Below are 23,077 nucleotides of genomic sequence, written 5' to 3' on the forward strand. Positions count from 1 at the left end.
CAATAAGGTAGTGTATAAAATGGTCGGAGTGTTGTGATGTGCACCTCATCATGACATTAATGTAATTAGTCGCGATTGTCTTGTATAACGCCAATGACAATAACCAGATACTCCACTAACATGCTGGTCGTCCTCGTGAAGTGCCGATATCTCGTTAACCCGGACGCTCTGGCTACGGAAACAACAACCATATTTATGAAAATTATGGTTTTATTCTACAATTAGGAAATGTCTCGGCGTCAGAATGGACAGGTTTCCAGTATATCTGGTTTAGCGAGGGTCCAGATCTGGAATGTAACGAGTGAAAAGGTTCCACCAGAATAGAGAGCATAAAGGAAACAAATTTTAAAAGCATTGAAACCATTACCTCCAATCTGTTAAGTCTCCAAACAGTTAATATACCATATCCTGCATGGTCTGTGATCACCGTGAGAAAGTTAACAAACACCGTTAGCTACTGGACTTTATATACAAGTCTTCAGCATAACGATAAATATAAGCATGCATGTATAAGCGCGTAACCCGTATGACGTAAACACATCATCAACATATCACAAGTATTTACTCTGTCCAACATATTGATGATACCGATCTATGCAAATTTTTACCGTAAAATTCTACAAATCAGCTTCCATCTACATCTAAATCAATACAATGACAGGTGCGCGTGGTCCTCCTACAAAAAATACTGACGCGTGTAACGTTAACCCTCCTACAATACTCAGTGACACGTATATATAAGGGTGTTTATGTACTATTCGTGGTCTATACACCTACGCACGTGCGGGACAGTATAACGTCCGACCCCTATAGGACTCAATTACACATATTTCACTTGGCCAGAGATCAATATTCTTGCAAAAATAACAGTCACAACTATCGATTTTACATTTGTATAAATGATATTCTTTCTTTGAATTCTCACAAGCATTGTTGCACACAGATTTTTTGTTGAAACTTTATTCTGCAGCTGTTCATCCCTTGTAATGGAAATTGTTACCAATTCTCCACGGATTAGCTGCTGGTGATATTGACCCGTATATAGCTGTGATGTACGCTACAGAAATCTGGCACTCACCTCCACAAATGGCAACCACTTCCCAGTTTTTAAACACTATTTAGCTTAAACCAACTTTCAAATATGGAAATAACCAGGAATCATTATTGAAATATATACTGATATGTATCGCAAACCATTGATGCATCGCGTTCTAATGTAATCTAATAAGTAAATGAAACAGAATGTTCAAGCAAATTGTTAATATCAATAAAGTATCATTATTGCAAACGAAAATAAGCTTAAAAGGCACCAGGAACATTCCTCGTTCCGTACTAGTCACAGGTCGGTAGCTTTTTATTCTTATTGAAATTACATAACCAACTTTAAATGGAAAATGTTTACCATGCACGAGCAGTATAATTGATTAGAACGTTCTGTGATCTTCCCAGATCAAACAATCTTTATCAAGCATTACACGAGGGTGAGCTTTGCATGTGCATTTCACACAGATTGAATCCAATTTTATATTGCTATACCGTGTTTAATACTCTACCTACCGTAATTTGGCACCTCACCCTTTTTCACGTTCGTTAGGATGTAGATTAGTAAAACACGGGTCTGGTATCCCCGGAGAAAATCGAACAGTTTAGGACTTGTGCCTCAACCAAAGGAAAACCTAAAGGAATTCCCGGGACCAGTAGTCCATTGGTGAACAAACACGACAGACTCGCATTATAGCATGTGTGTACGCAGTGGAAGCTGTTATTCCATTTGACTTATGGTTGATCGTAAAACCTCCCTCACTTTAAATGAAACGATTATAAGGTTAATATAGGTAAATGGAGCCAAACATCGATATCTGATTTAAGGTCAATGTATTTACTTTTTGTGGCCAGAGTATCTGACTATTGTCGTTTAAGACTGACAATGTACACAAGATTGTTATCTGTTAATCTGCAGAGCTAGCAACCAACAAACCTATTTGTTTTGACAATGGTTTGATGTGGTCTCGAACACGAGCGAAATAGGCACAAACTAATCTGTCTCAACGTCACCGACCACAGGAGAGTTCGTGTCGGAACTGTCCTCAGCTCATCGACAACAGCAAGAGACATCGTGTCTCACCGTCATCAACCACAGGAGAATTCGTTCGGAACATTCTCAATGCCATCGACTACAGCAGGAGACATGGAAAAATGTCTCAAACTCACCACCAACTACAGCAGGAGACATCGGGAAATGTCTCAAGCTCACCAACTACAGCAGGAGACATAGGGAAATGTCTCAAGCTCACCACCAACTACAGCAAGAGACATGGGGAAATGTATCAAGCTCACCAACAACAGCAGGACACATAGGGATATGTCTCAAGCTCACCAACTACAGCAGGATACGTCTGGAAATGTATCAAGCTCACCAACTACAGCAGGAGGCATGGGGAAATGTCTCAAGCTCGCCAATTACAGCAGAACACATATCAAAATGTATCAAGCTCACCAACTACAGCAGGAGACATGGGGAAATGTCTCAAGCTTAACAACTACAGCAGGACACATCGGGAAATGTCTCAAGCTCACCAACAACAGCAGGACACATCGGGAAATGTCTCAAGCTCACCAACTACAACAGGAGACGTGGGGAAATGTATCAAGCTCACCAACAGCAGCATGAGACATCGGAAAATGTCTCAAGCTCACCAACTACAGCAAGAGACATCGGGAAATGTCTCAAGCTCATCAACTACAGCAGAAGACATGGGGAAATGTCTCAAGCTCACCAACTACAGCAGGAGACATGGGGAAATGTCTCAAGCTTACCAACTACAGCAGGACACATAGGGAAATGTCTCCAGCTCACCAACTACAGCAGGACACATGGGGAAATGTATCAAGCTCGCCAATTACAGCAGGACACATATCAAAATGTATCAAGCTCACCAACTACAGCAGGAGACATGGGGAAATGTCTCAAGCTTACCAACTACAGCAGGACACATCGGGAAATGTCTCAAGCCCTCTGACAACAGCAGGAGACATGGGGAAATGTCTCAAGCTCACCACCAACTACAGCCAGGACACATCGGGAAATGTCTCAAGCCCACTGACAACAGCAGGAGACATGGGGAAATGGCTCAAGCTCACCACCAACTACAGCAGGAGACATGGAGGAATGTCTCAAGCTCACCAACTACAGCAGGAAACATCGGTTTGTTTTCTGATTAAACGTTCCGAATAAATGAAGCTTGCCACTGAAGCGAACACAAACATCACACTATCACAAGTAAAATCATTAATGAAAAAGTATCGATAAATTTAAAACAAACAAATCATGCCTTGTAATAATGAAAATAAGTTTTTACTAGAATTTCACATCAAATGACGTTTACAGGTTTCTTTTGGAAAGGACGTAAAATCACCCAAAGTTGGCACCTATTTAAGCACATGTGTTCAGACGGAGACTGGACGTGAAATACTATATATATAATGGTGCTTCATTCATTGCTCCATTACAATTACATGTACAGGCAGATGGTACGACCTTCAAATATCTGCCCCAGGCATGACAATTTATACACAACGCATTAATATCATCTTTATCCATACCCATCGTAATGAAATAGCAATATTTTCATGCATGCCTGAAGTAGATATTTAGATTTTGTTTCCGTATTTTTTTCTGCCTTTTGGCTTAAATATGCAAGAAGTGTTAAAGTCAATACGTTAATCTAATTAATCCGTACAACTTTAAAACACAGACCCGATATATCACATCACTGACCAGTTTTACTATGTCATACGGTCATGTCATATTACACACATGTAATAAAACCCAAAGGTGATGTAATTAGTCATATCCATGGGAACATATTCCTATGCCACAACAGGTATAACTTCTATTTACTATACAACATGATACATTTACTGTTATTTTAAATAAATTTGAAAGGTTTATTTTGTCAATATTATTTTCACTGCATTTGAAATTGTTCATTATTTTTAAAAAAAAAAAACACGTCTGGAACTACTTTCCACTGTGCGGAACGACAACACTATGATAGAAGATTTTGGTTTTTACCCAATAGATAACACATAATGGTGATGATTAAATTTCCAAATTATGAATGTTATATGATTAATAGAATCTAACATTCGTGTCCATGTCGTATTGAATTTTTTAACCTTAAGGGTCGTGTCATATCAAATTATTAAACTCGTTTAATAAATTCAATAGGACATGGACATGAATGTTCTAACATTATTACGTCAGTTGTAGTGACGTACATCATTTATAACATTTTTATTACATTTTTATGCTGGTTGTCGTGTGCTGTATGCATAGAGGATCTTACATGAGTGTCCATGTCATGGTGAACTTATTAACCTAAAGGCTCGTGTCATCAAATTATTGAACTGATTTTATAAATAAATAAATAAAATATACAGCATTTGATATAGCGCCCTATCTAGCCAACATAAGCCAATCTAAAGCGCTTTACAGTACATACATCTATATATACAATTAATACAAGTAGCATATACATAAATCCATACAATTTTGAGGAATTTGCAGGAGCTGCCTTTTTAGGCGCTAACTACTAATCCTGTACAACCTAGCTAATATCTCCATTATCTCCCAATTGTGTATGTCGGCCTGTGTGCTGGAGATGTAGTGTGCTCTGTTTGTAGTGGGACCGTACTTTCAACGGTATCATTTATAGTGCCACCTCACTTGAATGCCACAGCACAGCTACCGAAACATCCACCCAGACCATTTTATACTCCACCTGGGTTGTTGGAGTTGTTTGGGCAGGAGAAAAACACGTTCTCTGAATATTCCATGCGTACGACGACTTCGGGGATCGAACCCCGGTCGCCTGCGGGGAGGGCCGGAGTGTTAACCACTCGACCAATCCGCATGTAAATAAATTCAATATGATAAAGACACTCATAGGACAACTTACCTGATATTGTAATAAAATGATGTTCGTCACGATAACGAACATAATGATTTAAGAAAATTATGTACAGCACAATAACTAACATTATTGTTACTTTAAATGTACAACACGATTACCAATACAAATGTATATACTTATACTTATGATACCATACAACTTACGTCATGTAGGTGTTCTGGTTTATTTTCCTTCCGTGCTGTCTCACAGCAGACATTTGCTTTTAACATATGGCTGTACCTTCCAATTATCAGAGATAACCTGAATCTGAACAACTGACTTTCTGGATATACAGAATCACAATACAAGAAGTGACCTTCTATACTGTCTGCTGTATATCTAGATTACACTTTTGTTACATCGCTAACACGAAATACCTGCGCTCTGTCACTGCTTCTGAGACTCAAACATGACGCATTCCATAATCACAAAAGTTCGACCGATCGCACGAAGCTAGCAACATATAGAGCATATAGCAGTCGATAGATTTAGCAGGGGAGAAACATTTTATTCTTTATGTACCATACAAGGTGTATTAGCTATAGGCGGAGTAGGTAATAGAGGTGTATTTAGTCACAATGAGACACGAGTTATGTATTTGTTTGTCCCCTTCAGAGAGAACAAATATTTCAACACGTAATTACTAGGTACGGGAAATGGGGGTCAAGAGAAATGAAATGACCACTCGACCAGTATATGAAAGACAGTACTGAAAGTAGGCCAACGTGAATGTAATGATCTGATACGATATACTACATATAGGTTCATTACTGCATGAACCTCGGGGGAACGGTTCCGTTCGGGTCGACAGAGATATAACTAGAATTGTATTACAGGAACATAATAGTCATCGTTCAAGAATCGGAATTTATGTATATATGTAAATACGGAGGCGGACTGTGCACAGGAAAGGTCGATATCAAAAAAGGAAAACTGTTTCAGAAAACGACAATTTTTTTCCCTCAGGTTTAATGTAGGTTTCCTTCTATTCCGTTCATTTGTTAATTTACTGATTTCACCATAATATCATACAAATAGGTGAAAGCAAGAGAATACCCAAGCGTAAACAAAATCTACAGAAACGTAGTTCTAACCCAAATCGATGAAATTAAGCAAAAGAAAAAAATTAACAGAAGAAACAAAAAGAGTACAGTACCAGGTGATCCCGACGGATCGGCGTGTTCTGCCTCAATAAAGATCTCACTTTCTCAAAGAAAAAACCCGTGGTAGTGGAAAAGAAACCACAAGGCACCCGTTCATAACAGTAAATGTGTTATTTTTGACAAACAAACCTTGTTACAGCAGAGAAATTACCGAAAACTGTCACTGAAATTACTTACTCTTTACAACGTTCTACAATATTTTAATAGCAATATTACTCTGTTGAAAGAATTGCATGGCACACCCTTTACAATCGCTGTCTACTTCAGTCTTGGGTATGAGAGTAGCATTATCTTATTTACTTTCACTTATGACGAAACGTCTGTTTGGTCTTTATGGCAGATTTGGCGCTTAACATAAATATTTGATAGGAAAAGAATGATGTTTACGAGTAAACAAATAAAAAGACGACTTCCAGGTTCCATTGAAACAGTTGAACAGCCTTAAGATAACCATTTTGCTGTCAAAAGAGAAAGGAACTACCGCTTCACTAAACATTTGAAATAGCATAGACAAACACATTAATTAAAACCAGACATCTTCAATATGCAGATGGAGTATGTGACGTCACAGCTGCAGCTGCACATTTGGTGAAAAAAACACCCGAACACGTTAAGGTATTTGTTCGAAAAGGGGATGGACAGGAAACAGATTGTCTGCTCTGTTAAATTGTGTTGGTGTGATGAATTTGATTGTCTACTCTGTACTTCACCAGGGGACTTGTCCTCCAGCACATCAACACGAGACATATTCAGGAAGAGGTAGTCGGTACTGTATTTAAACAATAAACCAACATGCAAACAGTAATTTAAACTAACGAGTCATATTATTTTGATTTATTTTGTTTGCTGTGATGTTTGAAGTACATTTTTTCGATTACGAAAACGTTTAGGTTTTGAGGCAAGTTTAACAAATATTTCACCTCTTCGGTAAAGTAACATGCTTTGCCTCCCATGAAAACAGATAAGAATATAGGTACCAGTATCTGTGGACATTTCGAGGCATTAGTCTGTAGACACGCTATCATACTGAACATTGAGAAAATCGTGATTCAGAGCTTCATCCCGAATCTGTTGTTATATAATCATGTCTCTATCAATTATCATCACGTCGATAGCTGGTGGAGGGACAACCTAGTGGTCTGCAGTGTCAATCAGATCTAACACATGCACATGATATGCCGAGAGATCATTATCTATTGTAAATTGAGTTTCGCGAAAAAACACCCCGGTTTATCATATTAACTGTAGATACGCTAAGTAAATCCTATAGATTAATATAACAGTTTGACAAAAGTAAATATTTGTATTTTGCTAATGCGGAGCAGTGCTGTCTAGACTATGATTTATGAGTAATGAGAAGATGTGCAAGATCCTTTCTAGAAAGAGGGCAAAAGTTTAAGTGTTTGCATCCGCTACAATGGGCGTATCTGTGAGACTAATAACTGCGTGGTATTTAGAGATGAACAGGCGACAGTTAGCTTTTTACTGTCGTAAATATCGGTATGTATCTACAATTGGCAGATGCCTTTCTGGATAACTGGCACCACTGTCTGTCAAAAAGGACAATGAGAAATGTTTTAAAGGGAGCAAAGTTCTTTGTCATTTTGTAAATCACAAGGCCGTGAAGTTTATCTATTTAACAGATTAATCCAGGAAAGACCGAATGATGTACATGGCTTGGTTTATCAACATTACTTGAGTAGACTTAGGTCAGGCGGTGAATGTTGTCTGCCAGATAAGGGTCGCCTCCATCTCACGAAGGACAAATCTTCGGAATTTGTCAACTGGGCAACTAAGAATGGTAAAATTAAACTTCACGCAATCAGTGAAAACACAAATCATGTTCTGTATGAATTGCTACATGAGTATTTATAACAGGTCCAAACTGCTAAATAACAAAATAAATCTTTCACACTCTGTATTATAAAAGTTTCTTTAAAATCACGTGAAGTTGACGGGTTTCCAGAAATACAGACCATGTCAGCAGACGGACCGATTGTGATGTCGTCTGTCGGCCTCGAAGTGATAATTCTAAAAGATTTCCGGAATGTGTCACTGACGTCACCCAAAAGTCACGGCTCTGACAAGTGGGGAGGACATCAGACCTGATCTCTTGTAATGGGTACAATGTTGGCGGAGAAGTATTTGGTCAGTATCGCTTGACCAGATAGGCTGGTGAAGCAATCAGGCTTGGGCGTAACAGACTTGTCCAGATAATCAGAATTTCTACAGTAATGAAAACACGACGATATTGATGCGTCGAAAAGTGACAGGAAAATTCCTTGATATGACCCACTTTTATTCCGTTATACCTGATCAGGAATAATGCAGCAGTGATGGTCCATTCTGAAAGTCAAATTGGCTAGCCTTACACTCATACATGTGATTAATGTCACCATGTAATGAACAAAGACCCACATTGATGCGCCAGAATTGATCAGGAGGTTCCAATTATGTGTGAACGTGTACCTGACTCATCATTCATTCCTATAATATGTTTTATAATAGAAAGTTGACACGACGTGGCCTGCTATCTTATCATTCATGGAGGGCTTATCTTCTTATCTTATTTGGGCATCACAAACATTACACATTTTATGTCATACAGGTTCCAAAATGTAAACGATTAAATGAAGCTTAGAACAGATTTCTGTCAAAACCAAAATCCTCAAACTGCAAATCTTGATGTGATGTGACATATGTTTTAGCATCGTGAACCATATTTTAAATATATATAGAAAACGTCTTATGGAAGGTTAATACTAAGAAGTCGCAATTCATGGACAGCAGTTTCTGTAGGCGTCTCTTGGTATGTTTATAGGTGTAATTAATCGAAAAAGAAAAGAAAAGATAATTGGACCATTTCAGACTTAAATTTTCATTGTTTGACAAAATGGCCTTATAGTTTTATTTGGGTTTTTTTTGTTAGTTTTTTTTTCTTGTTTATCTTTGTCATTTTAGACCATTTACTAAAGGTCTTGTTTTTAAATATATTTACATTGAGTTTAATCAACGTTGCATTCACCTTAAAATAACGCTTACTTGCGCAATACCAGTTTAACCTTCCTTCGATTCACTGTAGTTCTCCGTTAGAAACATTGACCAGATACTTGAAGCTGGAGCAGACACGCTATCTTGAACCAATAATGGGACCTGTAGTGGAAACACTCTCTATCACAGAATGTTTAGGTAGGGCCAATAACTACCTCAGATATGCTATAGGCTATCACAACAAAGAGTTATGTTACTAATGAACTGGTACATATATCATCACCAACAGATCAAGATAAACATCGCATTATCTCTCGTATTTGGGGTGTCTTCTTTTACTGGTTTAACTGAAGGAAGCAATACTGGGCCACGGAAAAGCAAACAGTGTAAGGCTCGAAGAACGATACCGTTTTACCTTTTTACACAAACATACTGAGATTAGATTTGTGTTTACTGCTTCCCAGATTAAAGACCAGAATTAAGGTCTATCACAACAAAGAATTGAACAGGACGACAATACAGATTACGTTTTTCGGTTATTACTTCAAGGGGGTTCATGATATTTTATCTGTGACTTCCCAGTAACGGTCGTCCTTTGTAACGACTTAGCGTTTTAGTTGGTATTTAAGTGTTGGCGCTATTGTATTAAGATATATTTCATAGTTTAATTACAAATGAGAACGAGTGTCATTGATAGTTCAAAATGCTATTTTGGATACAGTAAAACTTTGTTTGGCAATATCATAACGTTGGGGAATGTATCTAAGTTAGAATAAAACTTTTCAGCGATACGATATGATATGACTGGGTGTTATTTTCGTCTGCAATAGGTGATATCCTACATACATGTAGACGTTACCCTTAAGATGTGTCTCGCATCCCTAGTGTACCATGCAGACAAAGGTTTGTAGTGACGTGTATGCGCGTTTGTTACATATCCTTAAAGTCTCCCACATTCGTAGCTCGTGTTTTTTTTCTGGCATACTGCAAAGACATCGTTGATTACAAAAAGCTACATGATTACAAAAACGGATGGGGAGACAATTAGCTCATTAGTGTTTCGTTGTTATTGTAAGGTATATGCAATTATCTTGTTTAGTCTGCATAGAATATAGTATATAACCAGAATCAGGGATGTCATCTCTGTTTGATTTATGAAGTATGCGTAAGTCATTAGCAGTGTTTACCACTATCAACCACTAAATTATGATTTATTTACATCCCCTTTACCACACGAAGAACATGTATTGCTTTTCTTCCACGTTACACAAGTCAAAGACAAGTGTAAATGTACGCACATTATAAACACATTATACACAGTAAGACCTGTCGCGTAGGGGGTCGTCAGCTTGAACGAAAACAAAACAAGAAAACCGAAATTGAACATAGCTGTTAAACCAACGTACATCGGTATAACATTCTGGAAATATGCTTTAACTTTGTCTTTTTTACTTTAATTTTGCCGATCTAATTTACAAGGCACGGATTTTATATATGGCGCATTAATTACGCTTATCATGTAAATCGAGGAGTACACTGTACCAAGCTCCGTGTTGGTTGATGGTAGATGTTATTGGCACATACATGATGGAGCACCTGCTGTAATATCGCGTTCTCTTTTGATAAAATTGAGCATAAGGATCTTAGTTAACACAAATTGTTTGATCTTTAATTGTGAAAGACTCATTAAAAATCAACTATATTTTACGTGGCGTCACAAATTAATTTTTCAAGAAAGAAAACAAAAGTGTTTTCATTCCTCTTATTTTAGTTCAATATTGAACATGGTGTTTTGATTATAAAATATATTTCAAAGCATGTCTCTTTCTTATCTTGAGAAGTATACTGTAAAAATACACGACAAAGAAATCAAAGACACTGAGGTAAACACAAAGCCTTTTTTTATTGATATCAAATAAAACTTTGAAGTCATCATTAATATTCTCTAGCATGCCAAGTGAACATTATGAGAATACCAACCCGTAGCCAGACGTAGAAAACAAAGCTGCTGCACTCATTAACGTTTTTACAATGTCTGTCGAATTGTTAAAAACTATTTCTCAAAGCATTTCATTTTATTATCATAAGAAATGAAAAACAATATATTGGGGAAAATATCCTCACTTCAATTTCATTTAGTGCAAGATTTTATTCAATTATCATTATTTTTATCATGCAAAATCTTATCCTTACATCACTTATTTCGGTATAGGTAACCCCCATTATGCATTTTTTTATGGATAATTTGATAGCATATATGTAAATTATATATTAAACAACGGTATTAAAATCAGAAAAATAAGACACAATTTAGATAATATGAAATCTTTAAAGCGTAAGCGGAAAATGAAAAGAAAGGACTGTAACTTTCTAGATATCTACCCATAATACATCAGTACAAAAAAATAATATCGCGTTATATTTAAAGTTATAGGAAATCGTAGACATAGCATTGCTCCTGAGTAGACTTTAAGAAAATAAGGGGACAATTCCATCGAAATAAATGTTTCACTCTTGCAATAATGGTCAATAAGTAGAGCCAGTCTGGTACATCCGAATTCAATCAGCACAGGAAATTAATCTTCTGTAGCCTCTCAGTGGTCGACCTTGTTAAGTTGTCAAGGTGTCGTCTGCACACGACCTGTCAGTCTATGCACACGACCCTACACAAAGGTCTGTGTCTCTTTACGCTGCATTGGGCACGTGAATGTCACAGAGCCCTTCACCTTTATTAAACGACCAGGCCAAAGTTTGGTAGAACAGCACGGCATGTGTCCAATTTGATATTTATATCATATATCCATCAACAACAATTTAATTAATGCTTTAAAAAGGAAGAAAAATAAATAAAACGCTAGGTATGTATGCTACCATGTTACATAACAGAAAACAGAGAGAGCCTTGTCATGGGGAGGTTATTCAGAGTGTATCAGGGCTTCTATGTTATATACCATTAGTTTAATCACTTAATATATTTCTCATCTTTGTAGGTTTATCCTTTCTATGTGCATATGATTAATTTGCAGGACGATGACGATAATTTCTTTTCAAAATGTACACTTTTAATTTTTGATTAACTATTGTATATACAATTTTGTTTGGTCGTTCATGGCTTTGCGCTCTTGAAACAGCTAAGATCATATAAATGCATGGTCCACTGGTGATAGAGTCATTGCAGTGGAGCATCACACAGAATTGTCGGTACTAAAACACGGTAGCATGGCTTGGTTTGGTTTAGTTTGGGTTAGTATTGTTCATTTAAGGACGGCCTCCTCTGTGTGCAAGATGAATGCGTGTGTGTTTTGGGAGGCTGCGATATGTTTGTGCTTGTCTCCTTGTGATAGCACGGAACTGATGCCAACTTTATAGTGCTACCTCACTGAAACATACACCCAGCAGGACACCTCACCCGGTCACATTATACTGACAACGGGCAAACCAGTCGCATGACCCTATACCAAGTTTCATTATGCATAAACTTGAGTTGTCAACGGGTAGCAAGTTGCTGTCCTAGGCTCAGTTATAACTGGAATAAGGACGTTAAGCCAAAACAATCAATTAAGGTTAGCCGGTTAACCAGTTACTAGGTAGGGAGATCGCAAACCGGATACCAAAATCAATAACCGAATAATTTCAAAATTAATTTACCCCATGATTCCTGAGCTTATATTATAGGTTTATAATATATACCAAGGAATCTGTTTTTGTTTCAGATATCGCATCATGATAAATAACTAAGTACATTCTCTTTGTGTTGTTTTTCATAATCTAGTTTAGTTTAATTCATCTTGTCTCTCATTTGCCTTTTTATTTCATTGTTTTGGTTTAAACAATGTTTTATTCAATACAATACATGCACCTGTTGCATAATTGTATCACCGGATTTGCTTGGGGGATACCAATAGATAATAACGTTGCTGACTTGTAACCCAAATTAGTAGGTATATACACTTACTGCACTGGCTTGGCATGGTCCATGTGTTCCACACAGCGTTCCCGAAACAATGTTATTTGAAATAGATAATGATTTGCAACTCGGATAGGAAATTGAAGTGACTAGAAACCTAATTAATCCCAGACCCCAGGGATCTGGCCGTTACATATGATTCTCGATCCCTATTCACAGTGAGATAATAAAGATACCGGCAGGAAGCTTCCGTTCAGGAAGTAAAACATCAGCTAAAAAGACATGGTGGTAATTTCTTTGGCCTGACTTAACAAAACATCAGCATGTAATGTTTTGCATTGTTTTCACTGACTTGCTGGGAAGACAAAATTAAACTTGTTCGTTTGAGTTAGTATACAAAGGAGTAAACAAGACATCACCCCAGGTCATCAGTATTCTGTATCAAAAGGATAGCGCAAATATATTTCTGGAGAAACCTAGCATTTAGAATTTTAAAAAATGGAAAATAAATCTGAAAACACGCCAAATCTCAGACCAGTGAAGTATTTTCGTAAAAGTATTTGAATCCTCAAATTATTTTTAAATTACACCTAGAAGTTCGTGCTTCAACACCTGAGTCCACGTTTTTATCTTAATATTTATTACAATTAAAAATACAATTATACATTGATATTGTTGAGTCAAAATTGAGATGAAGCAATAAAATTAGCAAATTTGAAATGAAGAATAGATTTATCAATGAACATTTTCTACACTTTGATCCACATAACCTAATCTCTAGAATTTGAAATAGCATCGGCTACATTCTTTGCATGAACAGAATCCCATATAACGCACATTACATAGGAATTTAGAACGACAAGTACAACTGAATTGACGTGAAAACAAACGGAATATCCTACCTAAACAAAGCAAATGTTGTGTTAAGAAAAGTAAGCATTTTCTGTCCCTCGTATGGCTTCCATCATGATATATCCGATAAAAAAAACCCACAGGAAATTAAGTTATTCACTAACGAAAGGTTTATTAATTGTAGCCACTGAAATAAAAAAAAAAAAAAGTGATAATCAGGTCATAGTGACAAATGTAGCATTTCTTAACGTAAACTGCAAATATTGAAACCGCACTTGTGGCAGACCTTTGCTAAGTTGGTCAACGGGACGCATTTAAGCAGAAAGAAGAAAATCTATTCCAGATACTAAAGAGCATGGCTTTGAGTAGCGAATCAACTGCGTCATGACTACATTCCATAATTAGTGTAAGACGAAATGTTACTACTAAGTAAAGGAAAGTTAACGGTCATGTATAGTGCGCTGATTATTATTTTCGGGTAATCGTGCATAATGTTTCCTACACAGCGGTAGCACATTTGATAGAGGATACGATTCGTTACTGTCATCTTGTAAATGATTGTTGATTTATTGAGAATGTTCTATTGATACTGTGCATGGTTATTTTGAGTCAAACCAAACCAAATTCTTAGGGGCGTACCAAAAGAGGCAATTAAGGTGAAAAAAGATTACAAATTTACGTGGGCGTATGTGTTTGATGTAAGCCTTTTCAGTGTTATCCTAGCGGAGCCCACAGAAGAGAATTCGATTCTACATGGAATCTCACATTAATCGTCTCCTATTTAACCATTAAGTATTATAGAGCACCCTCCCTCCGAACACGTACAGACTCATCCTTGTAGGAAGTGTTGATAGAAAAATGTGTTGAAATCATGTGCCTAAACACCGACATATATTGTACAGGAAGTCACCCTTCAATCGCCAACCGTTAAAAGATTTATGGAAACACAGACTGTTTACTCCACAACCTAACGATTTCTGAAACAAGTGTTAAATTTAGAATAACTGACGTAGATGACATTAACATTTTGGGCGGTGAGCAAAACTAATTTAATGAGGACGTTTCATGTAAAGCAGTTATGCATACATATTGCATACTGAAGGTTTTTTTCGCACTTTCATTATTTCCAGTATTTAGGAACTCCTTAATTTGCTTACTTCCGGTATTTACGCACTCGTACCTTGTAATTCCAGGTGTTCATATACTCCTTACTTCCGGTATTAACACAGTCTTACCTTGTAATTCCAGGTGTTCATATACTTCTTACTTCCGTTATTTACGCACTCTTACCTTGTAATTCCAGGTGTTCATATACTCCTTACTTCCGGTATTAAAGCAGTCTAACCTTGTAATTCCAGGTGTTCATATACTCCTTACTTCCGGTATTAAAGCAGTCTAACCTTGTAATTCCAGGTGTTCATATACTCCTTACTTCCGGTATTAACGCAGTCTTATCTTGTAATTCCAGGTGTTCATATACTCCTTACTTCCGGTATTAACGCACTCTTGCCTTGTAAATTCAGGTCTTCGTATACTCCTTACTTCTGGTATTAACGCACTCTTACCTTGTAATTCCAGGTATTCATATACTCCTTACTTCCGGTATTAACGTACTTCTTATTTACGATAAAAGCGCACTTGCTATTTCCGGTTTTTGTACACTTTTTATTTGCGGTATAACGTATTGCATGTTATTATAAAACTCCACCAAATTTTATTTTAGTATTGAATGTTTGATTGCCCATATTAAGGAATGTACCTTGTATACAGAAACGTGCCAATAGTTACATAGACTTAACTTTTGCTTATAGATTATTTCTCTGAACTAATTAATGGAAAATCGTGTGTTTTTGTTCTATTGATGTGCGGGTTAGACGTGTGAGGCGACAGAGTACAAATCCGTTATCGGTAAACTGGTACAGGGCTCCTATGATTATGTACACATTTATTAGATAAATGGTTTTATTACATATGCATGCATCAATTGAATGCCTTTAATGACATCCCCATTAACAAGTCTGATATGATATAACATCATCACTATATCCACAATATTATCCTCGCTTAATTATAATCGAGGTAATTATGACTAAATATAACACAAGGTTATAGTTTAGAACGCTCTTAAGTTAAGTTTGATTTTCGGAGCTACACATGCATATATCTCAAACCATGATGGAATTAGTTTAAACATTAAGAAATTCATATTTAAAAAAGCATCCTAATCTGAATAAGTGGATGGATTACAGAAAATCTAACTATAAAATATATATATATATGTAACAACATCTTTGACTTTTTTTGTCGGCTATCATTCTGTGAGTGATAATACTGCCATCACTAATTGATTAATGATGCCCGTTCCCTGTGATATGTTAGCCGTCATACCAACATATACAAACGTCGAACTGTTAGAAAAAGGGCAAACGCAGCCTCTGTGTTTTCCTTATCGCTGACGCAATCACACCTCCGTGGGTCGAGAGTGGTCAGAATTCGTCTCACGGATCGGTTCCCGGAATGTCTCTAGATGCCACTCTCCGCGGTCCTAACGAGGGTTGTCACTGGATCATCACGCTGCCCAGGCTGGTCAATCACGAGCTAATTTGTCACAGCTAGTGGTCAGCGTCCGGCCAGTCCGCGGGGAGAACAAACGCTCAATCATGGTAGTTATTCCTTCACCAACGTCACAAATTGCTTATTTCCATCTAACTGTATTGCTTTTTGATAGAACAACAGAGAATATAAGAATGCGTCTATCTATGGAAATCAACACACGACAAATAGCTTACCAAGGGATTTGCTAGTTATCTAAATAATAACTTGGTGGGTATCAAACAGAATATAAAAAATCTACCATAGCATAAATATACCAGGACAAATTCGGATCATTACAGGAGACAACAGCAGGTGCCTGACGTCCTCGATCAGAGTCATTAGCAAGCGTTCCGTCAAACAAATTAACATTGACGTTACAATGTAGTTCTTAACTTGAAACCTATGTACTCAAGTCGCACATGTACTACAGAAATAAATTTGAAATTTAACTGATATGTATTTAGCCCCCTCAAATATATGTGTGGTTTTTTTTCAACAAGCAAAGCAACACTTAGTGCCTCTCAAGAAATTCGATGTCAAGTTTTAAACCAAGAGTTGACGAGTGGTAGGATTACAGTGTATATCAAGACAAAATTGATTAAGAATAATCCATATATCCACAGGGACAAATGTGTTTCTATGACATTTTCGTTATCTAGATACAGGAATTATTAGTTGCCTGAAATTATGTCAGTACTAGTTCTAATGCCTTAACGTCACGACAAAAAGTGATACAGAGACAGTCGGCGGTTGCTAAACATTTCAGATGTTTTTAGTCTCAAAGGAACATGCATCGTCCGTTGAATCGAGTAAATCAATATGAGTTCAAATAAATTGTTTCATAACTGTTGTACAATAAATAAAGTTGATAATAAATGAAATAAAGGGGGAGAATTGTTAAACAACTGTAAGCCTCCACACACTGACAGAGAAGTATCATGAAACTGGTGGTTGTGCCAATGGGAATCGAAATTAGCTAACCATTTTTTTTTTATATAAAAATGTTTTAAGATGATCGTAAGACACACACTTGATTGCGCCTAAAAATGTGTAATTGATACAGTAAGCCACAAAATGAGTTTCACTGCGCCATATATCTGTTCGTCCTTCTAAACTCGTCGTTCACTTAAGCTAGAGGCAGAACAGTTGAAATCATAAAATTGATCTAAACTACTGTTGAAGAGGAATTGTGTGTTTGTAAAATCCATTAAATATATGAATTTCAAATAATTCCAGGAGTACTGGCTAACATCAAACTAATTAGAAGTAAAGTGTGTATAGTATGAAGCATGTCACCAATCAAAAGTAAAGTGTGTATAGTATGAAGCATGTCACCAATCAAAAGAGATAATCGTGGCTATCAAAATTACGGCAAACTTCAGGAGCTAAGAAATTCTTTCATCGTGTATCATTAATAAGATAATTTGCTATTGCTATTTAATCCGGTTGTCCATCATATGTCATTCATTAATTCTTCTTTTCTCAATCATACACTTTGACATATGTCATTCATTAATTCTTCTTTTCTCAATCATACACTTTGACTTTTAAGTGATATTGTTAACTTTACTGTTAGGTTACGTACCGGTACCAGTTCCACCTGAACCTTCGTACATGATCTACCTCAACCGTTATATATTGTGTTATGTGTGATACACATTCTACCTCAACCCGTTTTATGTATTGTGTTATGTGTGATACACATTCTACCTCAACCCGCTATATATTGTGTTATGTGTGATACACATTGTACCTGAACCCGTGATATATTCTGTTATGTGTGATACACATTCTACCTCTAACCGTTATATATTGTGTTATGTGTGATATACATTCTACCTCAACCCGTTATATATTGTGTTATGTGTGATACACATTCTACCTCTAACCGTTATATATTGTGTAATGTGTGATATACATTCTACCTCAACTCTTTATATATTGTGTTATGTGTGATACACATTCTACCTCAACCCGTTATATATTGTGTTATGTGTGATACACATTCTACCTCAACTCGTTATATATTGTGTTATGGGTGATACACATTCTACCTCAACCCGTTTTATGTATTGTGTTATGTGTGATACACATTCTACCTCAACCCGCTATATATTGTGTTATGTGTGATACACATTGTACCTGAACCCGTGATATATTCTGTTATGTGTGATACACATTCTACCTCTAACCGTTATATATTGTGTTATGTATGATATACATTCTACTTCGACCCGTTTTATATATTGTGTTATGTGTGATACACATTCTACCTCAACCCGTTTTATATATTGTGTTATGTGTGATACACATTCTACATCTAACCGTTATATATTGTGTAATGTATGATATACATTCTACATCAACCCGTTTTATGTATTATGTTATGTGTGATATACATTCTACCTCTAACCGTTATATATTGTGTTACGTGTGATACACATTCTACCTCAACCCGTTTTATATTATGTTAAATGTGATACAGATACCACCTCAACTCTCATATAAATAATGTGACTTGAAATCATATTTACATGTAGTTTCACTCGCCAAATCTTACCAAGTAGCAGAAATGAGAGTTTACGAGGACATTATGTAAGATAGTGGCTGCATTGGTGCCAAGGAATATTCTTAAGCAATGCAAATGACTGTTAGTCACGAACGAATTGAAATCATTAGAGGTTTTGCAGAAACTCAAATGAATGATTTCTTAGTTCTAAGTAATATGTAATGTCCAAAGCTTGTCAAAATTACGATTGACTTACATTGTACATCGGCTATATGTAAATCATGTTTGTAGTGTCGTGCACTGTGTCTGAATCTATACAAACATGATACGTAATCCCAGGCCAAGCGTGCATGCAGTAGTGGTTCATTCGTTCCCTGCATACTATTTACTTGACACCTAGACTTGAACTCTTAAAGGAAACGTTACCGAGACATCTCAAATACCAGTAGTATTACGACCTTCCCCGATCAGATGCAAAATACACACGGATTTTGGAAAGTAAAAAAAAGATTTGAATATTCCTTAAGACTGATAATTGAAGGTCTGTGCTATGCATTTTGGAATAATCAGAATATTCCCTTTACATCGACATTTGACGTGCGATGTACGTGCTGATGTTCGTCATTACGTAACAGGCATCCCCTATGGGACAGTGGTACTCATTACTGGCGTGGTGTAAATGAACGAATGTGTTACCAGAGTTGGCGTTTCTCCCACCCGTCTGACAGAAGCAAGAAATGCCTGTCTTGGAGATTTTATAGACGCGCGCTCAACAAGGTTTAAATCTAAGACATAACAACATACACTGTTATATTTGTATAGTCGAGGAAAATGCTGCAGTCGTTGTGTTTTTTTAACAAAATAACTTCTATATCCCAATAGACGCCTTCTGCACTCAAATGTGTCAATAAACAAGGGAGGCAAAAGTTAAACTCATTAATTGACATAGTGGTCTGAGCATGCGTCAACATTTCTCTCCAGAAATATAATGTTTTGCGAAATCATTACTTTGTATAAACTATTTTGAAAATTGAAATAAAAGCGACAGAATAAGAAGCTAATGAGTAGAACAATTAAGTAGGAACAAGATTTGTTGGTTTGCTCCGATAACTGTTTTATCATATTGTTATCACTGGGGAAAGAAAAAACAATATTTAAATGTCAGATGAAACGGAGAACGAATGCAAAATGGCATCAAAAGGCGAGATGTAATCAAATTATTTCCTTATAACTGTAACATTGTAGACATTTGCAAGACTGACATTTATGTTAATTTCTTATAATGGATTTGTGAACACAGAACAATTCAGAACAGCTGTCGTGGTATGGGTGTTATATCCTCTGTTGAATCCATATCAGTTTGGTGGAAACATCTACATGCCGACGTGTTGGTATAATGCTAACATTTGTACGTTCATTTGGCCATAAATACTTCACAATGGTTGTCATGTTCTCGTTTACACCAAACCGATTACCAAAACGACCCCAGCTGTAGACCGACATGACTTGACGTCCCTCCAAGTCTTATTTTCCATCTTTATTTATCCTAGTTGAATAAACATTTTCCAGCCGATCACATTTTCTGTGTGCAGAGGTAAATCGACTATGAGAGAAATACGTGTTGTTTCCCTCCTCCAAAGTATATGGTTATCACAGACAAAACGATCTACAATGGGTTTTCGATATATATTGATATACAAGCACGTTGAAGGAAAGGATAGGCTTTTTATGTACAAACAAAACAACAACAGCAGGATCTAAACTTTAGATTATATTACGGCAAAGAATCACGACATTAATGCATTGAAAGGCGTAGAGTGATATGTCTGTATCTGGGTTTTAAAAGATGGTGTTATATGCTGATTTTAAGGTTGATAACGTATATTTACAATAAGTTACAATGACTAACCAGGCAATGTTTGTATAAAGTATCGACCTGCTATTCCGTCCTGATATGTATCTATATGTGTAGATGTTTTATTGTTAATCACGCTGTTCCATGTTCCTTGCATTGCCGTTATACATAAACATGAACCGTGTTATGATGAACATTACCATAACAACAAATAAGATGTACCTGTACACTAAAATGATGTATACGTTTATATACGTATTAACATCGAAAGATAACGATAACATGTAGATATCATGGAATCATTATAACTCTGCACCACATTTCACATCAATAACACTTCAGTTGTTTATCCCCTTCGTACCACATATTCGTTCCTCGTTATTGCGGTATGGACGGGCAGTTTATTTTTACGCAATGCAAATATTGGAGCGCAAACAAGTTCCAATAATATAAAAATATGATGACACACCATCTGTTTTACTATTGTCGTTAAATTTGGCGTCATGATTTTGACCATTGTGTTGTCACAATAGGTGATATCACATATGTTACCAAAACCCCCACATATATGATGGTATTTTCTCCCACCCTTCACATGTGTGTCTCCCGTTTTAGCCGGGAATGATCAGCCTGTCACCACCTAGGGGGAGATAGCCTCGTGCCGATTAGCACGTGTTCAATTGTGACGTCATTAAAATGCGTCATCGGTAATTGTGACGTCATCAAAAGTGAATGACGATATGCATAACCCACATGTGTTTTTGTTTACAAACATGGCAGACTACTGTCGATGGAGTTGTGACTGAAATAATATGATGGGAGAGCCTCGGGTTAGACAACAAAAAACATCACCCCTCGGGTTGGAGATTTCTCTGTCACACCCTCAAGGTAGGGGGAGATTCTATTAATAACACTGCATAACAGCCTGAGTATATGGTGGTATATTTATACTGCATAGCAGCCTGAGTATATAATGGTATTATAACACTACATATTAGCCACATCCGCCGGTAGGCGTCACATCTGTCCGGCAAGTGGCATTTCCTCCTCCATGCACCATATCTAATTTACTTCCGGTTCAAATAATTTAAAAGAAAATGCGCATCAATTAAACTGGATTTGTGTTATAACTAAAATATTGATGTTGATACTTAAATATGTATAAGGTGTAGTATACAATAAAATGGTCATGATATGATCATATCCCTATTTCAACCCTCGATCCATAACAGTCTTCGTTCTGCCCTCGGGTTGATTCAGATGTCACAGTTGATACGGGAAAGGATCTGGGAAAAGCCACGTGATGACCTTTAGATATACTATACTGTAACGTTGCTGAGATTAATTCGAACTAGGGTAGGCGCGATGATATAACGAGCTAGGTAGGCGCGATGATATAACGAGCTAGGGTTGGCGTGATGATATAACGAACTATGGTAGGCGCGATGATATAACGAACTAGGGTAGGCGCGATGATATAACGAGCTAGGGTAGGCGCGATGATATAACGAGCTAGGGTAGGCGCAATGATATAACGATAGGCCAATGTACAGATATAAGGATTATAACGTAACATTCAAAATACATTTACAGGCAAATCAAAACATTATAAACAACTGGATATGTTTTCTTATATATATTAGTATGTACTTTCCCCAAAAGACCTGAATATCTGTTCACTTAAAGTTGCGCTCAATGTGAACGTTGACGTCAAAACAGTAACGTGACGCCGAAGTGGCCAAACGCAGTCGGTGAGCTGGATATGTTATAGACTGCTGGCCGCCACAATACAATAGTTAGGAGGTATAAATGTATTATTTTGAAGTTGTGACTTATTAAAAGCATATTAGGCAACTGAGCAATACCATTGAGATAAAATTTACTAATACAACGCAGCTTTGAAATGCTTGAATGTAATTTTCATTCAATAAACCACTCAATAACGATGATCATTATGATTATTAAACTTTATCCGGTGAGAAATCATTATGGGGTTCCCCCGTGCCGCTAACAAGCAGTTTTACCAACTACATCTGGAAATTTAAACTCAAAGATGGAACAAATTAATCGTTTAACCGGGAACATTCCAATACAGTAGCTGTTCCCACTCTGACCAATTCACAGCCACTCTCTCTGGGTGGTTCTAACTACCCAAACAGCAAAGTAATGATGTAGCATTATTTACAATATTGGACTAATTTATCCTGAACGATGCTCATAGGTCTGATTATTTCCAATTATTCCCAAGTA

At 36.8% G+C, this 23,077-nt stretch overlaps 1 protein-coding gene across 4 annotated transcripts in view; it reads right to left on the reverse strand.

Moving 5' to 3' along the window:
* The window catches only part of LOC110456479 (pyrokinin-1 receptor-like), a 103,511-nt gene that overhangs the window by 22,508 nt on the left and 57,926 nt on the right, over positions 1-23,077 (reverse strand). The window contains exon 1 of one of the 4 annotated variants that reach the window (XM_021507262.1): positions 5,120-5,340. The exons of 2 other annotated variants lie outside the window; for them this stretch is intronic. The gene's annotated coding sequence lies outside the window, so the exon portion shown is untranslated. Of the gene's footprint in view, positions 1-367; positions 486-5,119; positions 5,341-23,077 lie in introns of those variants that run through there. One more of the 4 variants, XM_021507259.1, reaches the window with a different exon arrangement.

Source organism: Mizuhopecten yessoensis, unplaced genomic scaffold (assembly GCF_002113885.1).
Source record: "Mizuhopecten yessoensis strain PY_sf001 unplaced genomic scaffold, ASM211388v2 scaffold8745, whole genome shotgun sequence".
In the NCBI taxonomy this organism is placed as follows: Eukaryota; Metazoa; Mollusca; class Bivalvia; order Pectinida; family Pectinidae; genus Mizuhopecten; species Mizuhopecten yessoensis.